The sequence below is a fragment of the Poecilia reticulata genome, linkage group LG21 (genome assembly GCF_000633615.1).
Source record: "Poecilia reticulata strain Guanapo linkage group LG21, Guppy_female_1.0+MT, whole genome shotgun sequence".
Classification (NCBI taxonomy): Eukaryota; Metazoa; Chordata; class Actinopteri; order Cyprinodontiformes; family Poeciliidae; genus Poecilia; species Poecilia reticulata.
Window position 1 is genome coordinate 2917737 of NC_024351.1, and position 4536 is coordinate 2922272.

Sequence of the window (4536 nt, forward strand, 5' to 3'; positions counted from 1 at the left end):
GTCGGTAAAGAGAATGCTTGAAAACAAAACAAGCTAATAAAGAGTATCGCATAATATCTACCATCCTTTTATTTTGCTAGATTTTGAAACATATCAAACTAAATGGAAAAAATGTGCATCTGATTAAACGTTAATATCTGAGAAGAGCTCCAGACTTCCTGCACTATTGTGTCGCCGCTCACAGAGGGATCTTTTTCTGATTTTCGAGGAAAAAACAGCAGTTATTACTAGGATAGGGGAAGTATTCCAGCACAAATCCCACTAAATCCTGATGTCAGAAGTTTTATTATTAAAACTGGGTCCACTCTTTGCAGTTCTCAGAGTCTCAAAGCATGAGAAGAAAAGATGGGACAGGTTGGAGTTTTTCATAAACGACTAAGAATGAAACGACCTACATAAGAATGGACATTTTAACTCGGTGAAATAGTTGGTTTCTTACTGATTTTAATGTAACAAAGAACTGGAAAAAGAAGGCACCTTGTTGACTTTTTAGACAATCCCACAAAATGTGTCTTCAAGTTTGCAAAACATAAAGCAGCAAGAATTCAAGTAATTTATTATCTTCGCTCGAGAAAATCATTGTGTATTTTTTTTAGTGCTCAGGGGATATTTTTAATTATTTTATTAGCACCAAAAACATCTAAATATACATTTAAATTTTTTTTTTTGCTTTCATTAATTAGTGTATGCCAATTTTGTTCTAGGTTTGCACCACAGCTGTCTGGCAACCAACAGTCATCTCATTTGGGACCAATATGAGATGACTGAACACAACCCATAAAAAGATGGGCTCCCAATGCAGGCGTAAGCTTTTATTTCACATCTAATGAATTGGCTTAGAGAGGCTTTTTTTTAAAACACTAATTGTTCTGTATGAAACCTATATTATAATGAGGCATCACGCTGTTCAACTGAAGTCATGTGTGTCTATAAAATCTTTCTTCCTGAACTGGTTTACTTCAGATTTTTTTTTTTAAACTTTATTTTCTGATCTTCAAATCAGTACAAAGACGCCTCTGTTCTCCAACAAGGACTTTAACAAGCTTCTCCAGACATGAAGCTCGACGTCAGGCAGACTATCACTGAAGTCCACACTCCAGTCCAGTAGGTGGCGGTAAATCAACCTCGAGTTAGTTTTCCGTTCGCCAATAAAACACAAAAGAAGAAGATCGGCAAGAACATTCTCCAGAGTCCTACATCAGGTTTGTAAGGTTATTTGCGGGAAACAACGGAGAAATCAGCATCTTTCGCAACCAGAGGAAGAATGAGAGGCGCAAAGTCTCATTGGATGTGAGAGTGGTCGCTGTGTCGGACGCATTTTGCACGTACAAAACTGGTAAGTAATGACTAAAATAACATCGACATCGAATAAATCTCCCTTCAGGAAAATGCCTAAAAAAATAAACATTAGCATAAAAAGGTGCTTAAATGTAAATATCGCAGTCACTGCAGCACGTTTTCATGCCGCCATTGCCCTAACATTGTGATTTACACACATAAACTCAAGCATAACCATCTCCACTTATTGATCAATAAGTGTGGGTGTAACAGAAATTGAATGTTTACAACCAGTTACCTTGAACATGTGGTAGTTGCCGTCGATCACAGGTTCATTCAACCAGACATGACGTCATCTGTAGGACTTAATCCATTTATTGCTTTATTCCAGATTCTGTTTGAGTTTTGAAATGTAAAAAAAAAATGCTTTCCGCCTCTAAAGGTTCTGGGTAATGGCTGTTCGGATTGTATGTTCCCCCATTGACAACGCTGGATCAGTATTTCCAATTATTTTCCTCGAAATCTCTGACCGCAGCGCATTAGCAATGATGAACTCGCAAATGTTTTCGGAGGTTCATCCAGTTCAGAGGCGTGTACTTCGGGACAAATCGCGATCGCTGATTGGTCTGTTGCCACTACAATGACTGACAGGTGGCATCACATGATTCGTTGACTTGAAAGAAATGTTTGAAATGTATGTAAACTTCTGAAAGTTACCAAAAATATCTTTAAAAACTATTTTTTCTAAGTTTTCTGGCATTTAGCAAATAGAATAAATATTGGTTATTCTAACTAATCTAAAACAACAGTTTGGTCGGATTTATACGATGAAGTATTAAGAAATACAAAGAATAAAAGAATACAAAACAAAATTATGAGAATAAAGTAATAAAAATTATGAGAAAAAAATTATATTATATTATGACAGTAAAGTTGCAATATTATGACTTCCTTCTTATTACAACTATAGTTGTAAACAGTTTTTAAGAAATTATATGTTTGTTTTTTTTCTGAAAATGGCAGAAGTTTTTGGCAGAGTTCACTGAGTGTTTGGCGGGAGTTAGATACCGTGACCCGGAGTCACGTTTTAACTTTTCATCAGTGAGAAAGGAGCAAGGCAAGGTGAGTTTAAGCAGTCTCACTAAACTCTTTTTCAGAAAAAAGAAGATGTTAGGTCTTCAAAGTCTAAGATATGCAACGTTTCTTGTTCCTCCTTTGGTTAAATAAGAAATAAACAGACAGGAAACGGAAAAATCAATGTAGTTTGAAGCAAAAGGATCAAAAGTATTTTGGTCTTAGAGAAAAGAAGATTGGACTACAGTTGATAAAGTGTGTGTGTGTGTGTGTGTGTTGTCAGTGTCTGCTTTACTTTGTACAGTAGTTGTGTTTTTTTGGAAGCCTAATGTTTCCTGACATCCCACAGTTAAAGTATCATAGAGGCAGAGTGATTGCCTCTGGCTAGCAGGAAAGAGACTGCCTGGGGCCTTTCGCTTTGGGCAAGAGTGTGTGACTGTGTGTGTTGTGAGCGTGTGTGTGTTTAAGTGTGGTGCAAACGGCCTTTCAACTCGCAATATTCTCTGTGTCATCAGCTTAAGCGGCTAAACAGAGTGTTCAGGAGAGGAAGGAGGAAAGGAAAGGAACGGAGACAGATAGAGGAAGAAAAGCTCTCACGCGGCATTACCGCCTGGCTCTGCGCCGTACTCCCTTTAATGAAGGAGGAAATGAAGATGGAGGACGAGGGATGAAGAAAAAGGAGGAGGAAAATTCTTTTTTATCTCTTCTTGCTTCCGTCTCACACTCTGAGCATATGTATGCCCACAAAGCATGGCGCAATCTCCATTAGAGAAAGAGCTGTAATTTCAGAACTCTTTTTGTCGCCGCCGCTTTAAAAAAGTCGGGCAGATTGGTAATAGTTGCTGTTAAATTATTCAAGTGTTTGAGCCTTAGAAGTTTGGGGAAAACTGCAGCTTTTTTTCTTCTCCGTTTTTTAAGATTAGGATTAATGATGAGCACCTCCAAGCATAGAACTTCCTCACTCGAGGCCGGAGCTTCAAGTTTTTACTTTTACTCATGAGCATTGCCTTTTCTATTCACGTTTTGCACGTTTTTGTTTTTCCATTTGTGTCTGAACTGCTTCTAAAAACAACCCAAGTGTTAAAGAAATCACCCAGATTGTTTTTTGGTGTCTGGAAAATTAGCAGTTTCAAAAACCTGCACATTCAAAAGGCAATGCGGCATTGCCTAGCAACCCCAGACAAGTCCAGCCTGTCACCCAGCAACCCAAGTGGAAGTACAGCACATTTGGTCAGCTGATTCACTTCAGGTTGCTGAAAAAGACAAGTGTTTTGTTGTTGACTTACCATCCAGAAACCAGAGAAAACCCACAACACCTGCCAGGAATGATTTTTTTTTGCAAAGATCTATTGATTATAACTTATTATAACTCAGTAGTTTTATTGTTTAGAAATTACAAAAAACAAAAGAACAAAGCCAGCTCCAAATCAAGTCCTCGTGAGTCACATTCAAAGTGTCTTATAGTCACTATTATTAACGACAAGCCTCAATGCCTTAATTTGGACATGAAGGATAATCTTGAAAAGGCCATACTTTCAGTTTAGTCTTTAAAATACTAAACTTGTAATTCCTTTTTGGTGTTTGGTGCTTCTAAAAACAACCCAAGAGAATAAATTAACCACCCAGGCACCTTTTGGCAACAAGTTGATGTTTTTTGTTGTCTAGCGAACAAGCCATTTGAAAAGCTTCCCAGTTGGTAAGTCACCCAACGGGCAGTGCTGTTACCTAGCAACACGTCACCTAGCAGCCTACGCTAAGCTCTAACACCTTTGATCAGCTGGTTTTGGTTTTGGCTGCTGGAAAAGACAAGTGTTTTGTTTTGACTTACAATCCAGAAATCTCTTGCTGCATTCTTGTTGGTTGCACAGGAGGCTCCACTTCTGCTTTTCAGCAGAAGCTGTATAATTGCACATCTGTTTGCAGCCTTTTTTACGTCAAATTGGGGGGCGTGGCCAGCAGCAGCTTATTTAGATTTAAAGTGACAGGGGCCCTAAGACAACTCATTCTCTAAGAATGATTTGTGTAAAAAAAGTGAAACAGACCTTTTCTAACTTGCTCAATGAAATAGATTCTCACAATCGGCTGGGCAGATTCTCACAATGCAATTACTAATAAATAATTCACTTATGTAGGTAAAAGCTACCAATGTGGCTGACCGATACACAAAGCAATACCTTGGAGATA

At 38.1% G+C, this 4536-nt stretch overlaps 1 long non-coding RNA gene across 1 annotated transcript; it reads left to right on the top strand.

Annotated features, from left to right (window-relative positions):
• The first annotated feature begins 939 nt into the window (after window positions 1–939).
• Window positions 940–3643, top strand: LOC103457284 (uncharacterized). Its single transcript, XR_532415.2, has 3 exons — window positions 940–1336; window positions 2302–2400; window positions 2868–3643. It is a non-coding gene; the product is annotated as an uncharacterized LOC103457284 (long non-coding RNA).
• Window positions 3644–4536: the final 893 nt, after the last annotated feature.